The following is a 20,744-nucleotide window of genomic DNA, read 5'->3' as shown; positions in this document are numbered from 1 at the left end:
TCTGAGCCCAAGTCAGTTTTAGTACAGCCATTTACATGCATAAAACTGGGTTCTTATGTGTAGAAAGGGCTTTGGAGGTGACCCCTTGCATGTATTACCTTGGTGACGCAGGTATTCAAGTCACTTGAATGTGAACCTGGTAAGGGACAGGTGAGGGTGGGGTGAGTCTATCACTCTATTTCCAACTTTCTCTCTGCTAGAAGCGTTGCTTAATGCTTATTTGATTTGTGTGGAGAATGTGTGTGTGTGTGTGTGTGTGTATAGAGGAAAGGGGAGGGAAGGAACTGATCACACCAAAGATGTGTGAGCCTGGGGTGGGGGGGGGGGGGTAGGATGGGGAGAGGGCCCCTGGAGATGTCATGTGGATTTGGAGCTGGCCTGTGTACCTGTGTAACAGGAGGAGCCTCTTGTCCAACTGTTCCCTCAGAGTTGCAGGGGCTGATGGACCGAGATGAGAGCAGTGGCATTTGGGGCACTGGCACTTGGAATAGAGAGATGGTCCCTGTGTGCCAGTGCCTAGCAACGCCACTGCTCTCTCCTGTCTCCTTTTCCAAGGCTTCTCCTCCTCCCTAAATGCTGTCACCCTGGCACTCCAAATACAGTCCATCTGTCCCCCAGGAAATGGCTCTTTCTGGGGCTGCAGATATTTTCTCCACGAAGAGAGCCATGCGTGACGAAAAAAGAGACACATACTCGGTGAGAGGGAAGGAAATAGCCAGGAAAGGGACAGACATACTGAGGAGGCGAGGGGAGCAAATATCTCCAAACACCAAACATGCTTGGTGCAAATATATTTACACTCACAGACGAATCAGGTCTACTCATATATTAGTTTATCCATAGTACTCATCATGATTTGAGCCTTCATTTTGAATTTCTGCTAGACATGAGGCCTGTGCCTAGTGTGGTAAAATCCTGGGAGCAACAAAGTTCACAACATTTTGTGACAGATCTGTCCACGGCATTCCATTGCCTGCCCTGTTTAGACGGTACAGGTACGTTCTTTTGAGGGAAGCAGAATGCCACAGCTCCGGTGATCCACATTTGGCCAGGGATGTTCTTTGAGCTATCAGCCTGCACACTCCCTTTGTGGCTTTCACAACATGGCGGAGATTGCAACACAAGGTCCAGTCCGTCAAGAACCGACAGTGGGCCTACACCCCAAGCCATGTTTGATCTTCCAAGGAAGGAGGGGGATGATGGTATCAACAGTGCCTAAGGGCAGTAACAACCTAAATCCATCAATGTTAGTTATCTCCGAGCATTGGTTTGAATAGGCAGATATGTACTCCAGTGAGCGAGCGATCAGACTCACTCATACACGAGGGAGACACAGAGATATGCCCATGGGTGGAGATAGATATATACACCAGGGACAGGAGGACAGAAATGCATCGGAAGGAGGGGCGGACATGTACCCTCGAGAGGAAGGCAGATGCAATTGCCATGGGCTGATAAAGTAGACATGTGCCGATGGAGGATAAAATGTACCAAAGGAAGGGGAAGAACTGTAGCAAAGGAAGGGAGAACTGTGTAAGACGAATGGGAAGGGAGGATGGCAGCCAAAGCTAAGTATATGGGACAAGTATTCCAGGAGGTGGGGGACTGGCACACCAAAGAGTTGGGAGCACATGTACCAGATGAGGAGTAGGGGCAGAGTACCAAGGCACGGGTGTCGATATGTACCCAAGGGAGGGGCACATGCAGCTGGAGGAGGAACAGACATATATACTCTGGGAAAGGGGCATAGCCCGGTATATTTATTTATATTCTGCATTGTGACCGTTCAAAGCAGATTACATACAGGTAGTAAAAGAAGCAGTGCCTGATACATATTTGGGAGAAGGACGTACGTACTCTAGGAAGGGGTACAAACGTATCTAGAGGGAGGAGAGACACATTCAGGATGGGGGAGGGGGACAGCCGTACACGTCAGGGGCGAGAAAATCACGCGCCCAGGACAGAAGAGGAAGAAGTCAGATATTTATTGAAGCAGCAGAAGACACATAATTCTGGGGAGGGAGAGATATAAATCCATTTCATACACCCCCACCTCTTGTTATTTATCTTTCAGGAGCTGAGTTGGACAAGGAACTGTAAATTTAGAAGCAGCAGAGCCAGGATGAGGAGGGAAAGTCACCTTTCTTAGACTTTGACTGAGCGTCATGGGTTCATTTGTCTTTATGTTTTATATTCTGTGGATATATGTGGGATCTGATTTATGTATGTTTTGAGTCGTTCCTGCCCCGTACCTTAGGAGGGTGTGGGCTATAAATCTTTTTAAATAAATAAATATGTTACTTGAAAAAAAAAAAAAAAGGATCACAAACCTAAGCTTTTATTAAACAACTGCAATAAGTTTGAAGTCATGCATTTTATCCAACCAATGGTTCCTTCCAAAATCCTGCAATCATGGGCTCTGAATCCATATCATCGCGCCCCCCCCCCCCAGGGGCGGTGAATGCTGCCTGCACAGCATCCCCAGTGCTAGCTGACTTGAGGTTTGACTCAGAAATTGAACAGGGGGTCCTTTGGCATGAGCCATCAGGCCAGCCCAGCAAAGACCCTTTCAGCCAAGCTGTGGGGTGAACCTACCTTCTGAGCCTATGCTGCTCTAACTGGCTTCAGCACCCAGACTTTCGCTAACATTTGAAAGAGAAACCAAGCATTAGAACATATGGCACCTGATTATATAGTCCATATGGTGTGCTTTCTACTGCTTACTTTGCAGATAGGGGCTTTTTAAAACTATGGAGTATTTCTGTAAAAGCAGACATATAACCTTGGTGGCATTGTAGAAGGGTGAAGCGTATCTGACAGGGACTTTGCAAAAGGAAAAGCCTTTCCAGCAACATTCCAGATGCTGACCGCTCTCAGTGTGTAGGTCAGAAGTCAATAAAGGGTCACATGTCTGCAGTGGAAGCGAGAGTGAATGGAGTGCAGCAGGATTGAATATTCCTGACATAGAAGGCCTGGGGCTGCGTGTGTGGAACAGCGTATTAAGAACATAAGAAATTGCCATATTGGGTCAGACCAAGGGTCCATCAAGCCCAGCATCCTGTTTTCAACAGTGGCCAATCCAAGCTACAAATTCCTGACAAGAACTGAAAAACTAAGTATATCCAGTGCTACTGATGCTAGTAATAGCAGTAACTATTTTCTAAGTCAGTTTGATTAATAGCAGGTAATGGACTTCTCCTCCAAGAACTTATCCAAACATTTTTTAAACCCAGCTACATTAATTACACTAACCACAGCCCCTGGCAACAAATTCCAGAATTTAATTGTGCATTGAGTGAAAAAGAATTTTCTCCGATTAGTTTTAAATGTGCTACATACTAACTTCATGGAGTACCCCCTAGTCCTTCTATTATCCGAAAGAGTAAATAACTGATTCACATTTACCCATTCTAGATCTCTTATGATTTTAAAGACCTCTATCATATCCCTTCTCAGCCGTCTCTTCTCCAAGCTGAACTGCCCTAACTTTTTTAGTCTTTCCTCATAGGGGAGCTGTTCCATCCCCTTTATCATTTCGGTTGCCCTTCTCTGTACCTTCTCCATCGCAACTATATCTTTTTTGAGATGCGGCGATCAGAATTGTACACAGTATTCAAGGTGTGGTCTCACCATGGAGCAAATCAGAGGCATTATGACATTTTCCGTTTTATTCACCATTCCCTTCCTAATAATTCCTAACATTCTGCTTGCTTTTTTGACTGCCACAGAACACTGAGCCAATGATTTCAATGTATTATCCACTATGATGCCTAGATCTCTTTCATGGGTGGTAGCTCCTAATATGCAACCTAACATTGTGTAACTATAGCAAGGATTATTTTTCCCTATATGCATCACCTTGCACTTGTCCACATTAAATTTCATCTGCTATTTGGATACCCAATCTTCCAGTCTCACAAGGTCCTCCTGCAATTTATCACAATCCTGTTGAATGGAATGCAATGTTATACCAGCAGAGATGGTAGCATCATTCTAAGACAGGAAATTTGGTTGTTACAGTAGGAAAGATTATTGAGAAAAGGTTTTGAAGAATTCTGTATTACAATAGGAAGGGGCTTGTTTTTGGGAGGGTTTTTTGTCAGGGTCTGAACCGATTTCCTCCTGCCCCTTTGGTCTCCCAGCTCAGCTGGAAGCGGCTTACATTCATGACCACCCAAATTTTTCCCTCATTTTGTAATATCCTCCCATCTAACCATTGTTGGTAAGAGCCCTTGGCCACAGACCATGACTCCTTCTGGAGCCTGACACATGTGTCCTGAGTCTGGACACTAGGTGTCACCACTGTGCAATATTTAAGACCCTGCCCTCTTCCCCTAGGGGGCCAGTGCTGCTTTCGCAGCATCCTCGGGGGTCTGACGTAAGAAGGAGCATGGTAAAACTATGCACTGAAATTTAGCGCACAGTAAAAACAATTTAACTCCAGATGCAATAAGTGGAGAAGTAGTCTGCTCTAGTGGTTAGAGCAGCAGGTGATGAACCAGGAAAACCAACGTTCAAATACCACTGCCACTCCTTGTGACCTTGGGCAAGTCACTGTTGTCTAGGTACAGACTTAGACTGTGAGCCCCTCTGAGGATAGAATGTACCATAACTAAATGTAATCTACTTTGAAGTGCTGAAAAGCAGAATATAAATAATAATAATAATAATAATAATAAATGGTGTGCTAATGCATTGGGAGTTAAAAAGCACACAACTCAAGTTAAAAGGTGCACTCAGCTTTTTGCATAGGGAGAGCACAACTTTTAACTTCGGTGGGAAAAAGAGTTTCTCGGACTCATGATTTATATGCACATAGACTAACATTAGCCCTGGAAACTTTACTCATCCTCAAACTAGTTAAGTTTCCAGTGCTAAGAAAACACGAGTTAAGCCAGCATAGGGGGATAATAGTTAATACCATCATTAGCATAGGATCTGCATGAGAGGGCACTAACCTGTAGGCACACGACTGTGCATACATTGGTTTTATGCATAAAACTCCTTGCTGCATTAAACTGTGCATCCTGCCATGTGCATCTTATTACCACATCCTCTCAGCAAACCCAGGAAGAAGCCAGGCCCAGGAATCGAACTGGAGTCTCCTGCAGTAGGCAGGATTGCCGTGCCCATGACATGAGGACTTGGGTGTTACAGTAGAAAGAATAATATGCATTTCAAGTGGAAAAGGGATCTGAATGAAGAAAACAGGAAACAGCATAAGCACTGGCAAGTTAGATGCAAAGCATTGATAAGGAAGACAAAGAGAGAATTTGAAAAGAAGTTTGCCATGGAAGCAAAAACTTATAATAAAGACTTTTATAGGTACATTTGAAGTAAAATTCCTGTGAGAGAGTCAGTTGGACCATTAGATGATCAAGAGGTAAAAGAGGCACTTAAGAGATGACAAAGCCATAGCAGAGAGACTAATGAATTCTTTGCTTTGGTCTTCACTGAAGAAGATGTAAGAGAGATACCCATGCCAGAAATTATATTCAAAGGTGATGATTCAGAGGAACTGAAACAAATCTCATTGAACCTGGAAGATGTACTAGGGCAAATTGACAAAGTAAAGCGTAGCAAATCACATGGACCAGATGGTATACATCTCAGAATGCTGAAAGGACTGAAAATGAAATTGCAGACCTACTATTGGAAATGTGTAAACTATTCTTACAATTGTCTATGGTACCTTAAGACTGAAGAGTTGCCAATGTAATGCCAATTTTTAAAAAATGATCAAGGGGTGATCCAGGAAACTACAGATAAGCAAGTCTGATGTCTGTGTCAAGCAAAATGATAAAAACTATCATAAAGAAAAACAATTGTTGAATATATAGATAGCATAGTTTAATGGGACAAAGCCAACATGGATTCAGCCAAGGGAAGCCTTGCCTCACCAGTCTGCTTCTGAGCAGGTGTAAAGTTATCTGGCCTTGTGTGGCTGGATAACTTGCCACTTATCTGGATATCTTGCGCTGTGAATGTAAGAATAAAAAGGTAGTAAAGGGCCTACAGCCACTTTAGAATGTTCTTCCCTTACCTGCAATACTGCTCTTTTGGGGCATTCATTCCAATCCCCTTTCAAATGTAATAAAATTGTGGGTGGTCGGCAGGAGGTGCCCCACCCCCCAGCCCCTTCCCTGAAGCATTCAGAAAAGACAGTGTATTGCCTCTTGTCCCTCCCCCTTCTCTCCCCCCCTTGAGATATGGGGATCTTGTGTTACCTCCTCCCAGACCCTCCTTTAACCCACCCCGAGCCAAGGAATTCCCTGCCAGATAACTTATCTGCCTACATGTAGCCGGATAACTTAAAAACCTGACCCCGGTCAGGTTTTTAAGTTATCCGGCTACATGTAGGCAGATAACGTTAAGCAAGTATTTTTAGCAGGTTAACTTGCCCGCTAGCCATCCTACTGAATATGGACCTCGATAGCTAGTATTATTATCATTATCGGGTAGATTTTAAAAGGGCCGCACCTGCGCCCATAACTTGCAGCTCGCAAAGATACGTGCTATTTTATAAAGTATACGCGTAGGTTATAAAATACTCTTCTCGCGTGTATGTCTGCAGCTCTGTGCACATATCTAGAGAGAGGCTCTTTATAAGGTTCAGTCTGATACTCTATATATGGGCCATTGTAAGGGGGCAGTGTGGTTCGGGGTGAGTTTTTGGGAGGTGGGTTGGGGTTGGGGGGGGGGGTGATATAGACAGATTCACAGGTATCCATTGTAAAATTGACATCATTAAAGAATTTTAGACCTTATAAGGGATGAAAAGGAGCTGATTTTAAAAATCAACTCCTTGTTGCACTCTCTACCTACCTTGTTTGAAGCTAAGTAGAGAGTGCATTGTACAAATTAACTCCTCTTGTACCTTTCATCAATTCAAACAGCAGAAAATCTTCAGTGATATCAACTTTGCGTTTTGTATCTCCTACTGTGTATGTAAAACCGCCCTCCCAAAACCTACCCCACCCCCAAACCGAGTTAAAAGTGCCCCCTCTTACAGTGGTATAAATAGTAAAATGACATATTGTTTTCTCTTTCTCTCTCTCTCTCTCTTGTATGATAAAAACCTTTTCGCCCAGTAATGCACAGCTATCGCAGGCACAACGCACAGAAAAAGGTGTAGTTATTTCTGGCATTAAAACCTGTGTTGCTGTGCATTACTGTATCGCGTTTAACGTTAGGAGACGCTCATTACCATTAACTCTGCCCAAACTCCTCTCATTTGCATATCGAATGCCACATTTGCATACTAAAGTGCGTTGTGCTATTTAACACACGTGCTAGAGCATTAATGTGTGTGGTAGGGCCTTAACCAAAGGCATGAGGGCAATCACATTCTGATATTTCAAGATTTCTCTACTGCAGTGGCTACTAAGAGGAAAGAATTTGCTCTGATATGTTTGGCCTAGTATAAGAAAAATGTTTGATTCTCACAGCTATTTCCAGCTAAATTGTGCGTAATGTATGAAGGGCAAGCAAACGTTATGAACAATGTTCAGAAAGCCAAAGAATTTCTGGATTCCCTGCAGATAAACTGAAAGAGCTGGCTTTTTAGAAGTCTTTGCTTGTGGTTACATATTGCACATTGATCAATGGAACATTATTGACTGCGAATAAGCAAGGAATCACTTTATGACTGTGTTGAAGAAGTCAGTACGGGTTGAGGAGGCCATGGATGGAGATGTGGATGCTAGACCCTAATAAGTTATAAAATATAGCATCATGAACAGTTGTGCATTATAGTTACTGTTTCAGGAAAACAACTGAATGATTCTCGGATTCTGGCATTACTGCTAGACAATGGCGATTCAGTCTGGAAACGTAATGCTTCAAGGAAGAGATAACATCCAATAACAAATACGAGAACGGAGTTTTTTCTTTTTCCTTTTTGATGAACAGATGGAAAAAATGTTTTTCTGGTTGCTGCTTGGAACAAGAGCGGGGGTGGGGGGGAGGAGGTGGGGGCTCCTGAACTCTTCTACTGTTGTCTCTGCCCTAATATGGGCTGTTGGTTGGTTGGGGTGCATATGTGAGTTTGGGTTATTTTGAGCGGGATTGGAAAGAAAGGTTTTGAAAACAGGAAGGAGGTGATTTTATTTTATTTTTTTTCCGGGGTAAACTTCAATTACAGTCTTCACTAGTAAAGAAAAATAATTTAAAATACATATCTGGAAGATACCAGGGAACCGAAGAGGGGGGGGGGGGGGGGGAAGGCATTAAATTCAATTAAGATTGGTAACTTGTGGGGGCTGAGTAGGGGAAGGTGGGGTGGAGTATTTTATTTTATTTCTCAAAGTTATGATAAAAATTGCAGTGCCATTAGAAGATGATTATGGCCTTGCCTGGAAAAGAAATGGCTGTTTACAGAGAGGGGCAGACAGTCTAGGCTGGGAGACTGATGCTGATATTTATTAGGTTATTAACCTACTGTAGCAGTTCGAAGATACATGCTGTCTGGATTATGGGTGAAGTAATAAGATATATATCTTGGAGTGTGTCAGAATTAGGTTCCCTGATAAAACAAACAAAAAAAAAAGAACTACATGTACCGCGTAGGCATAAAACACAAATTGCCTTCCTCCAAGTGTGACCCTAGATTACGGTTCCAGAGGCCATGTCGCACACTTTCATGATGCATAAGATTCTTGTTCCAGGGTTTCCTGCGCAAAGTTACCTTTCCAGATCCTCGCGTTGCTCTTTACTGTCCCCCTAGTTAAGTCTTTTGCACACAGCACGGATAATCTCAGCAGTAGAGAATAATGCAGTCGCTACTCAGTGAAACACAGGAGAGTTGTTTGGTGGTTTCCAGCGTTTCCCTTTGTACTGAGAAGGTGCAATGGTGAATTAAAGTCCTTACGTCAGTGCACTTCACTTTCAAGTTGATGCAAGTGCTTTCAGTAAGCTTGTGACTTCTTGCAGTCTTTCTCAAGTTCAAATATTATTCCAGTTTAATTAGTTCTTTTAGTTACTTGATTTCTTCCCTTCTAGTGGGTTTCGGGCAAAGCTTTTGTGCTTCCCTCCCATGGTAGTTGAAGAATCAAAGATGTACTTTAAAATGATTGGTCTTTTATCTCCTGCCTCATATTGTAGTATCAAGGGTGATACTTCCTACTCCTCTTTCTCCCAATCTTCAGTAGATATTCATGAGCCATGGATGTGGTTCAACTCCTCTCCTCTTTCTCCTTCTTACTCTCACAGGAGGGCTGCAAGTCATCCTCTCCTTGGATTCTGGTGATCTCAAGTCCCCACTTGCATGAAGGGAACCTCTTCCATTAGGTAGAAGAGAAAACACAAAACAGCCTAATCGAATCCAAAAGGATTTGGCACTCAAAACTCAAATAAGTTAAATGTGGCCTGAGAGGGTGGAAAGATACTGTCATCCAAAACAAAAGTCTCCATAGAGCTTAAAATTAAGTCTTAATAAAATGAGAGCAGCCTCCTTGAAAGCAAAAAGGATCCGCGAGGGTAAAATGGTGATCTCTAGAAAACCATTGGGACAGTTCCGTTGCTAGCTGCCTCATGGGAGAGCAGCAAACCTTGCGGTCACCAAATCTGTCTATCCCCACACCCAAATGGTGTGGGGATAGACTGATTTGACAAAGATAGACAAAGAAACTCATTTGACAGACAGTGAACACTTGAAGTTGGTGTTATTGGGTAGGAATCTGTGTTTTTGCCTCTATAACAAATAGAAAGGCAGAGACAGCGATTTTATTTCATAAACAACTACCTTTTATGATACCTAGAATAGTAAAAGATTTTGAAGACTGATACCTTATTGTCCCAGGTAAAATATTTGGGAAGGCAATAGCTTTATGTAATATACATGCACTTAATGATTATAATCATAAATTCTTTACAGATATTTTGGATATCCTGTTGACTAATATTGAAGGGTCACTTATAATGGCAAGTGATTTTAACTGTGTAAATGACCCTCTCTGTTGACAGAACATCACAAGGAAATCCTGGCTGGATGAATGCAAATAAGGTTTTCAATATCTATGTAAAGCTTTGCAATCATTAGATGTGGGTGAATAATGCATCCACCAGAAAGAGATTACACTCATGTTTTGAGGGCACGTATGACCTTATCCAGAATAGATTTGGTGTGGTTGTTTTCAAATATTTTAAAATCAGAATTGGGGGACTTCCGGTAAGATAGCTACCTGAGGAGTCATGTTGAAGCTAAGCTCTGAAGGGATCATAACATCATCTTCATCAATCCTCTCTAACTAGAAATACTATTGTTCTGTGGTGTATAAGAATGATGAGAAGATCGTGCTTATACCTTTCTGAAGGGCATGTTGATAAAATCGAAAAGATCAGCTAAAGATAAATCTCGTTCCACTTCTCTAAAGATGGCAGCAGATGCTGAAACTGCTTTGGTGGACTTGAAAGAAGATTTAATTCATGAGATTTCTAAAAATGTTTTGGCATCTATTGCAGATACTCAGAGTAAATGACAGTCATTGATGAAGGAACTGAGAAGAGAGTATGAACAAACATACTGTGAGATAAACCAAACTAGAAGGCTGAGTTGTAACTCAAGAAATGGCATTGGATTGCTTCACTTCTCAACTATAGACTTTGAAAATGGAGAAAGTAGAATTGGTGGAGAGCATTGATAATCAGGAGAATCAAAGCTGACATAACAATATTCAGCTTATAGGGCAGTGATGGCGAACTCCAGTCCTCGAGTGCCACAAACAGACCAGGTTTTCAGGATATCTACAATGAATATGCATGAGAAAGATTTGCATGCACTGCCTCCATTATATGCAAATCTATATCCTGCATATTCATTGTGGATATCCTGAAAACCTGGCCTGTTTGTGGTACTCGATGACTGGAGTTTGCCATCACTGTTATAGGGGTTTCTGAGTCTGTAAAAGATTTGGATCTTCTGCAGTTAGTTCACATTTGGCTGTCCAAGACTCTTGGCCTTTCTTTAAAAATCGAGCCAGTGGTGGTTGAGCATTTACACCAGATGGATGCAACAAAATAGCACACGGCCTGGCCTAAACCTGTGATTGCTCATATCCTAAACTACGCCATTAAAGTCAGAATTATGATTGCATATTAGAAGCTAGGTAATTTGGATTATTATGGTATGAAGGTACTAACATTCAATGATTATTGTGCAAGGGTAAAGCATTAGTACCTTTTTGCTCAGAGTTATTTCGGAAATGGAAAAAATGTTCACTTTTGTTCCCAGCCTGTTCCAAGATGGACAGAGTATTTTTCTGCAATTGAAAGAGCAAGTTGAAGAATTTCTGAAGTTGTTACTGAACTGAGAGCTTTGAGGAGCTTTGATCTGCTTATTTTTTTTGGCATAGATTGATGCGATTGTTATTGCTAAACTATGAGGTAGGATTGTTGTTTTCTGGGTACATCGCTATATAGTATTTAGATTCCCAGCCCTGCCTCCCTTTGTGGAGATAATTATAGTATTAACTGTTCAGAATAAAATATCACTGTTTCAATATGCTCACAACGATATTTGAGTGTACTATGGGTATGGTTCCTAGACAAACCCATCTGATGATATGTGCCCTCTGGATGACAGATTTTGGTTTACGTGCAGTTTTGGTATTACATGCTGGGTTTTTTTTTCTACTCTTACTTGTTGATTTACTTGTTACAAGACTGGCACGGTATCCTGGACTTTACTAATATGTAATAGAGTGGAGATGCTGATCCAGAAAAGTTCCTGTGCTAGAACTCGAGCTATGGCTGCATGTGCCATGGACAAGTTTTTCTGCTAAGACAGTACTGGCATCATTTTTTTCTTTTTTCATGGTACTCCTGCCCTGACTTTTTTCCTTTGGCTCCTGAAGGGCTGTCATTCTGGGTTGTTCCACCAGAAATTAAGTCCTGAGTAGCAGACAGAAAAAAAGGGAGTTGAATTAGTACAAGTTTGAAACTTGTGAGCTGTAGCGCTAGACATCAAGCCAAGGTTGAAGTCTTGATGACTGGTACATAGAAACATAGAAATGACGGCAGAAGAAGACCAATCGGTCCATCCAGTCTGCCCAGCAAGCTTCACACTTCTTTTTTCTCATACTTATCTGTTTCTCTTGGCTCTTAGTAACCTTAGGTTCTATTTCCCATTCACCCCCACTATTAATGTAGAGAGCAGTGATGGAGCTGCATCCAAGTGAAATATTAAGTTTGATTAGTTAGGTAAGCGGCAGCATAGCTCTCTGCCGTTGAAGCAGAGAGCAATGCTGGATATGCATTGAAAGTGAAGTATGCCTTGAAAGTCACATTAACTATCATCAAATATTGAAAAGCCTAATAATTGGTAATTGAATAAGCCTAATAATTGGTAATACCTATAGCCCATGAACCCATCCTTGTTTTATTTTTTTGTTTGTTTTTTTTTCTTTTTTTAATTGGGAGATGGCAGCCCTCCATCCTTCCACTCCGTGAAGGTGGAACACCAACCACTGGCCACTGGCATCCCGCTCCGTGAATGCCTCTGTGGCTACTGCCGCTCCGTGTTTTGCTGCCTGCTCTTTATACGCGTCCTCCATCAGGTCTAGAGGATGCGTATAAAGAGCAGGCTCATAAGATATTCCTTTTCTTATGAAGGAAATTCAAATGATAGATGTATGGCGTGGCCTGCACTCCTTGGAGTACGACTTTATTTAACATGTGTAGACTGCCTATCAACATTCCTGCCATCCCCACTGCTTTTGCTGCTACTGGGCGTGTTGTCTTCCTGACCAGCTTGCTGCTTACCATGCTGCCTGCTTAGGCCTTGCCACCTCTGTCGCAGAGAGGAGAGGCAAAAGAGTGAGGGGATGGAGGTGGGGGGGAGAGTGAATAAAAAGATCAGAGGGAAAGAGAGTGAAGGTGGAGGAGGAGCTAGAAAGTGAGTAAAGAGATTGGAGGGAGGAGAGGGCAAATGAGTGAGGGGATTGGCGGGGTTGTGGATTGTATTTGGGAAACAGAATGAGTGAGGGGAACAAAGTTGTGGGATGTGAGTTGTTGTGGGCTGATAGAAATGCTTAATATTGACAAACTAACAAGCAAACTTAACTAAAGCATGGGTTAGGGTAACACACGGTGTGATAATGCCCCTCATTTTCATTAATCGCGCCCCTTTGAATAAATTTGCCAAATTTACATTCGCGCTGTGCACTGTGATACCTATCGCATGCGTTAACACCATAACACATTTTGATGAATGACCCTGCCTGTGGGAAAATAGAACTTTTCAAAATGAGCAAATTGCTAAAGTGACTATATGTTTTCCAGATTTGGCTAAATAAAAAAGATGCAAAAAAAATAATTCATAGGATTATGAATTTTCTATAGGGGAAAAAGAAAGCTATGGTAGCTATATAAGTTTTAATGATTAATTGCTCAGACTGTGGATTGGAATTAACAAATTTACAATATTACAATTGGATATGTATGCTACGGCATGTCAAAGATTGGCTTTATGAAATCTTGGACGAGTCTCCATTCGCTTATTTACTGGAATGGCTATGCCCTTTTTCAGCACAATATATATTACACAAAAGAGAGATGTCACAGTTTCATCTGCAGATCAGCCTCATCGTACCCTGATTCTGTCTGCTATGACACCTCCCCACCAGAAGATGCCTCCAGTGAGCTCTGTTCCGAGCTACCTGAGCCATCTCCTCACTGGCCATCTGACTCAGCCTGTGGTGCGGCCTCCTCTCCACCAAGAGTCCACAGTGAGCTTCATCACCTCACTGCTCACACCAGACCCAAGCTCCAGCCCCATTTAAACTTGTCTTTCCAGAACCTAGATGCTGTTTCATGATCATCCTTGACTCTCTGACCTGGCTGCTCTTACCTTGCTCCATGCCTTGTGACCTCCGGGCCTTTTTGTATCTTGCTCCTTATCCTAAGGCCTATCTAGGCCTTGCCTTGTGGCTTCCTGGCCTTCTTGTACCTTGCTCTGTGGCCTAGTGAGGCCTTACCTTGCCTTGTGGCCTCTGGGCCTTCTGTCTCTTTGTACCTTGCTCTGTGGCCTACTCAGGCCTTACCTTGCCTTGTGGCCTCCAGGCCTGCTCTTACCATAAGCCTTGCTCTGTGGTTTGCTTAGTTGCCTATAGGTCTCAGTGTTCTCTGTTATGTGCTGACATCTGCTCCTCCCCTTGTTTAGTTCTGTCCTTGTCTGGTCTTGTTGTGCCCTGCCCAGTCCATTGATTCCATACTTTGCCTTGCTGAAGCCTGTGTCTGTATTCAGTTCCAGTCCTTGCTCAATATCTTGCCCAGCCTATGTCTATATCCAGTTTCTGCCCTTGTCAGTATCCAGTCCTCAGCGTCTTCCCTGTTCCAATATCCAAACCTCTGCTTCCAGTCTGTTTCTGCCCTCAAGTTCCAGCTTGTGTCTACCCTGCCTTGTCCAGCCTGTCCCACCTTGTCCATTTAAGTCCTGCTGGTCCCCAGAACCCAAGGGCTCAACCTGTGGGGGCGGGGGCTGGCTAGGCAGAAGATAAATCCAGCTCGTGCCCTGTAGTCCTGCCTTGTTCCTGAGAGGGTGTTTCCAGATCCCCATGCCCATGACAAAAGGGAGACTTACCATGACATATTAAACAGAATTGACTGATTAAGTCTTACAGGTAGGCATGAAGATAACCAAGTGTAACACTTAAGAGAGACTACACGGTATCATTTGACTGGTCTATATATGGAAGTGGGCAATTTGAATCTGGAACAAATGGGGTTCTTTAAAAAAAAAAAATAGAGAGACCAAGGTTTGAATTTAGTATCTTGGTTCCTTCCACTCCATAGTCCTGCACTATATACCTTTTGAGACTTAAAAATACATTTTCTCCATCTAATAAAGACTTCTTTATTTACTTAACAGGTGAGATATTATATAGAAAGTCTTATAAAAAAGATAAGCCATTTCTTTTGGGACTGACAGGAACCTCTAGAAGACGTTCTTTTTGATGGATCAGCAAAATCAGGGTCCTGTGCTTTTTTAATTAAAGCAATACACACAATACGAGATGCTGGGTCATTAAATTCTTTACTAAGTAAATGGGAAAGAGATATAGAGGCTGAGACGTCCATTGATTTAACTTTTGGGGAATTAAAGGCTTGCTTTAATCAGATTAAGGATTGTTTAGAAAATGTTATTCTTCAGGAAATGCAATATATATTTTTAAGAAGCTTATATATGCCTCAGATGTGGGCTTATAGAGCACATTTGATTAAATCTGATAACTTTATTAAATGCCCCAACACAGGAGATATTTTATGCATAATTTTTGGGATGCCCTCTAATAATATTGTTCTGGACAGAAGTAATTAGGTGTCTTGAAAAGATGACTTCATGTCAGTGTCACCTAAAAAGTGTCTTTTTGAATTGGATCCTAGGAAGACAAAAATAAAGTTATTCCTTAAGTAAGCTTTCCTAATAGCAAAGAAAACAATTTTGTATATTGTTCGATATCAACAAATCAATCTACATTTATGCAATGGACACTGAACTTACATACATTCCTGATTTTTAAATACTTAACTCCGAAGTGTTCAAGTCATAAAAAGCATGATGAGTTTCTGAAAGGTATGACATAGTTATTATTGCTCTTTCACCTCAGGCGAGGAGTTTCGTATTTTGTTAGAGGACCACTGTATCTATTGTAAGATTATCATCAGTGTTAACCTTTTGTTGAAAATGGCATTGGTTTAGGTTTGCGCGATTATGGAAGAGGGGGAGAAAGAGAAAAAATGAGAAATTATGTCATATAATGTCATATAATTGCTGTATGTACTTTTGCTGAACTCAAACAAATTTGTTTTTTTGTAATTGGTTTATTGGTCAACAGAAAATAACCATAAGACATAATCAGTGTATACAATCGCAATGCAATAATTCTATACAAGGTGATCAATAAAGTACAGCCATGAAATAAAGCGTAACACAACTGGTGTTGACTTTTCCTTTTATGCCCCAAACCTAACCCTTCCCCCACCCCTCTTAAACCCTACACTTGGTGGAAAATGAAGGTACAGATAAAGATATATCTAGACAGGTACCGAAGAAGTAGTTACCTAATAATAGCAATACACAAGGAGGATAGATACTCCTCAATAAGTAATTAACAGTATATATAAACAGTCAAACCGCAGCAATTGAATGTAGCTAAAATTCAAATGTTGAGACCCGGAAGCTACACATAAGAATCAGGGAAATTTACAAGGAGACGTTTAATAATTACCCCAGTTCGAAAGCTGCACCCAGCATTGGCATTCATATGTGTGATCTAAACTTCCATCGAATGTAGGGTTGCCAAATTTTCTCGAAGCTGGCTACCCTGTCATTAGGTATGGCCATTAATTTCCCCAAATAATACACTCTATCCGATCGAGATTGCACATCAGTTAAAGGTGGGGCAGTGGGCCTACGCCACCAAAAAGGCAATTTTGCATCTGATGGCTGTGACAACTTGCTGCACCCATCTCTGAAAGGACACAGACCCTACAACTGCTGGAATACTTAATAAATATACTTTGGGGTCTTTAGGCACCCAATTACCAGCTAATGAGAAAATAAAGTCCAGCACAGTTTCCCATAAATTCCCCACTGCCGGGCATTCGCACCACAAGGGCAGGAAAGCAACCCCTAGTGCCACAGCCCTTCCAACGTTGATCATCCGATCCCGCATACAGCTTGCTGAGTCTAGCAGGGGTCAAGTGCCACCTATAAAGTACTTTATACCCATTTTCTTTTATTGTAGGAGATACTGAACACCTGCTGACTGCAAAAAAGCATCAGTCCCATTCTTTGTCCTCGCGAGGACCCCCAAGACCCATTCCCAAACAATTTGGTGCGCCATCTTCCCCTGAGGTTCATTACTTAACAGGGTGAGAATCTTGGAAGTAGGTTTAGTAAGCTTGTCAGTGTGCATAGAGTAATTTTCAGAGAGATCTGCCCTTTTTAAGCTTTTGTCCAACTTTTGAGGAGGAGAAGAAATGAAGGATCTGATTAGAAGCCAAAAGATCGGATTCCGAGACCTGATACAGTTGTCGCAATTCATCAAAGGAAAAAACGTTTCTGGCCATTCCACAATTGCTCCAATTTAAACAAACCCCTCCCCCTCAACGTCTGATCCCCCTCGATTCTGTCCCTGGAGGGAAGGATCTGCAATAAAGGAAGGAGGTCCAATGATAGGCCTGTTTGTCACCCACTAATCTGGCCCTCCACTTCCCCCATATCTTAAAATTAATCTGGAGAAAGGCAGCAGAACAGAAAGATTGACCCCCACCCCGTTGCCAGGCTCTGATATGTAACTGGGGATCCCCGGTGCCCTGTGCAACAATGCAAGCCCAGGGTTTCAATCCCCCATCTTTATGCCAGTGTACAAACGCACTCAATTGGGATGCAGCAAAATACCACATCAAATGGGGAACTTGCAGGCCCCCCTCTCATTTTAACTAAATAAAGAATAGCTTTAGCAACTCTAGGCGGCCTGCGTTTCCAGATGAATCCAAGGAGGTTCCGTTGGCACATGCAAAGTTTGAAAAAAGTAACCAAAACAGGGCAATACATTCATTTTGATATTAGCTATCCTCCCAGACCATGAGAAACCCCCCTCTGTCCCATCTCTCGAAATCTTTTTATATGCTAGAAAATAAAGGAGTATAGTTACGCCTAAACAAATCCTTTACTGATCTTCACCCCTAAATATTTCACCCACCCCTTTGCTACAAGAATTGGGAGATTAGCCCTAAGGCGGCCAAAAGGGTCATTTGGACCTGAAATATTTAAAAGCTCTGATTTGTCCTCATTGACTTTGAAACCAGAAGCTTTACCAAACACTCTCATATCCTGCAGCAAAGCCTGCAATGACGTTTCCGGATTAGCCACCGTAAATAAAAGATCATCTGCAAGCATAGAAAGCTTATAATGATATAAGTCCACCCGCATCCCCTGAATTTGAGAATTGTGACTCACCATCTCCGCAAATGGTTCTAAGGACAGGGCAAATAGCAAAGGCGAAAGAGGGCAGCCCTGTCTGGTACTCCTCTTTACCTCCAACGGTGATGTGTATTCCCCATTCATTTTTAAGCAACCCCTAGGGTTCTCTTAAAGGCGCTGGATCCACCCAATAAAATCAGGGCCTAGGTTCATTTCCTCTAATACTTCAAACAAATATGGCCAGTGAACCCTGTTGAAAGCCTTCTCGGCATCCACCGCCAGAAGAACGAAAGGGATATTACCATGCGGTACCCTCCAAATCAGTTCCAGAACTCTCTGCACATTATCAGAAGCCAGTCTGCAGGAACAAAGCCGGGCTGATCCTCGTGGATAAGGAGAGAAGCTACCTTCCCCAATCTGGCTGCCAAGTTCTTGGCAAGGATCTTTAAACCATTTTTTATCAAAGAAATTGGTCGGTAAGACCTGCAAAGCGAGGGGTCTCTCCCACTTTTAGCCAGTATAGTTATCCCAGCCAGGTTGGACTCAGAAGAAATCGAGCCCCCTGATCTTAGGGCATTAAACACATCCACCAAAGGCGGAATCACCACTGGATGAAAAATGTTATAAAATTTGGCAGTGAACCCATGATCTCAGCGTTTAAGAAATCAAGAGCTCCTTCTGGTAAAGAGGGTAATTCCACCTCCTGCAAATAATGGTCTATATCCTGTTCTTCCACAGTAACATCAGATGCATAGAGCTCCTCATAAAAGCTAATGATGCAATTACTAATGTCGTTTGATTCATATAAAAATGGCCCCTGCAGGGTCCTTAATTTTAGTACTAAGGAATTGTGCGGCCCTCTCCTTCAATTTTCTGACAAGTAACCTCCCAGCTTTAGCACCAAATTTGAATTGCCTTGTTTCAACATATCTAATTGAAATGCTATCTGTGCCATATCTAATGCCTGAAGTTGCCTCCTTGCAGACTCTAATTCCGCTAATCTTCCAGGGTCTAAGGTGCGTTTATGGCTTAAGGCCAGCGTGACGATGCGTTGCATAACACGTAACCACTTGGCACGCCTTTCTTTTTTGAGGAAGGAAGCTCTGGAAATAGGTTTACCCCTGACCACCACTTTTAAGCAATCCCAGAGTGTGCCCGGGGAGACCTCCCCAGTATTATTAACATCCAGGTAGTCCTTGATGTCACCCATTAAAGAATCTACAAAAGCTTTATCGTCTAATAAGCTATCATTTAGAGGCCAGAAGCAGTGACCAGAGCTTCTGCTAGGTAACCTTATTTCCAGCCACACCAGGGCATGATAGGACCAATTTATGGATCCCACATCAGACTCAACCGTTAGATCAACTAAAGACTTATGGATTAAGAAAAAAATGTATACGAAAGTAGGACTGGTGCACTTGTGAGAAATACAAATAGTGACGCTGAGTTGGGCTCCTCGGCCACCAAATATCCACCAGTCCCCTCTCCGAGATCAAGTCCTTTAATGCCAGCCCTTGAGATCTATTCCCTCCCCCTCCAGAACCAGTATTATCCAGATTTGGGTATCTAGTTAGGTTGAAGTCACCCCGACTATCACCTGGCCCTCTGCCCATGTCTCCAGCAGAGAAGATATACATGTAAGGAAAAGGCCCTGGAATGTAATCAACTCATTAACAATCATGACTTTTGAGCGCTACGAATCTGCCCTCTGCATCATGTTGAACATCCTTGACGTCCACCACTAAAGAGCTGGAAACGAATATGCCCACTCCACAATATTTATTTTTAACTGGAGCGGAGGCTAAATATTGCTGAGGGTGGGATTGGTCCCACAACAATCGTTCCGTGCGTTTAAGTAGGTGTGTTTCCTGACAAAATACAACATTGGCCTGCAGACTCCGTGGCTCTTGATATAGCAGCCTCCTCTTAGCTGGAATATTTAGCCCCTTAGAATTTATGGAGAGTATTCGCAACCCTTTCATCCTGGAAATAAAGCAAGAATATCAAGCCCCTCCTTCTGATAAACCTGACCCAAAACGTTAACATACCTCCCCGTCAATTTATGAAAGGACCCAATCCACCAGTTATAACCATAATCTCGTGTCCCCCTTCCAAAACCCCCTAACCCCACATCCCCCCTATAACGGATCCACGTCCCACCTATGTGGACCACCTCCTTGAGGAATGAAGTAATCGGACCACCCAACCACACCACCCTGACCCCTTTCGACCTATCCAAGGTGTAATAGATGAGAATGAGAATATCTCCCTTACGCTTGTATGAAAGAAGCAATAACATTAAATAACCCTTATATGAGCCATAAATCTACCGCAGGCCAGTATGAACTAATCAATAAGAAGTCCATATCAAAAACTAATCACGCTGGACAGTCTTTAGATGACTGCAATCCTCCAGAATGACACCGTAGTCTCCTGCCACCTTTGTCCACACGCTGCCATCTGAGGGTGTCATAGCGTGGTCAATTACTTCCACTAGCTGATCTGGTGGCGTCTGGTATAGCAATGTCCATTCCTGCTGCTTGCAGGATGTCCGCTACTTCAACAGTAGAAACACGGGAAGTTACTCCAGTGATAGTGAAACTCAGTCCAAACGGGAAAAGCCATCGATACTTGATGTTATGACTCCGAAGTGCAGTGACGACATCTCTGAATGCCCTACACTTGCGAACTGTAGAAATTGCCAAATCTTGGTACATTTGTACCTTGTGGCTCTTCCATATCACAGGCCCCGATTTTCAAACTGCCAAGATAATATTATCTTTTTGAGAGAAACTGTGAAAGAGGCAATTATATCTCG

Source organism: Rhinatrema bivittatum, chromosome 11, assembly GCF_901001135.1.
Source record: "Rhinatrema bivittatum chromosome 11, aRhiBiv1.1, whole genome shotgun sequence".
Lineage (NCBI taxonomy): Eukaryota > Metazoa > Chordata > Amphibia > Gymnophiona > Rhinatrematidae > Rhinatrema > Rhinatrema bivittatum.
Note: the sequence above shows the minus strand (reverse complement) of the source record.